The following is a 655-nucleotide window of genomic DNA, read 5'->3' as shown; positions in this document are numbered from 1 at the left end:
CGCATCTTAATAATAATTTAATACAATCTGGACAGTTATTATTTTTTTTCTGCCGTTCCATCCACTTTTTACAAAACGAACAATGCATTTTAAGGAGTTGAGGGATATATAGCTTCGCTATAACTATATTATAGTTGTTTGAATTCTTTATTTTCTCGATGACAGATGTAGTTCTTCTTCTTTTCCTAACCATGGCCATCGTCAAAAAAAAACCACAGATGTAGTTTGATAGTTATAGTGTAAATATTTGTCAGTATTCACTCAAAAAAATTGTCTATGGTAAAATGTCACTTGAAATGTTGTTGAAATGTCTCTTTGCTTTGCATCTATACTATAATTCTTTAATATTCCTAAAAATCTAAAAGCAGCAAATTTCAATAAAATTAAAAAATTTTTGTGTCGTGTGTTTGTGACTTACTAAATATGCCTCCAATAATTAGGCGGTGCGAAGTTCGCCGGGTCAGCTACTTACTAAATAAAAGTAATAACGCGTAATCAGCAATAATGAGTAAAGCATAGCGGAAATGCATCTTTAGTTGCACAATATTTCCCACAGCAAAAGCCAGGCGCTTTCATCAGCATAAAAGCTCATTTTTCGGTGTTAAGCGGAAATCCAACACGCGCAACCCAAATAAGTCAATTCGGAGAATCGGCA

This window comes from Bactrocera neohumeralis, unplaced genomic scaffold, assembly GCF_024586455.1.
Source record: "Bactrocera neohumeralis isolate Rockhampton unplaced genomic scaffold, APGP_CSIRO_Bneo_wtdbg2-racon-allhic-juicebox.fasta_v2 cluster11, whole genome shotgun sequence".
Taxonomy (NCBI): Eukaryota; Metazoa; Arthropoda; class Insecta; order Diptera; family Tephritidae; genus Bactrocera; species Bactrocera neohumeralis.
Note: the sequence above shows the minus strand (reverse complement) of the source record.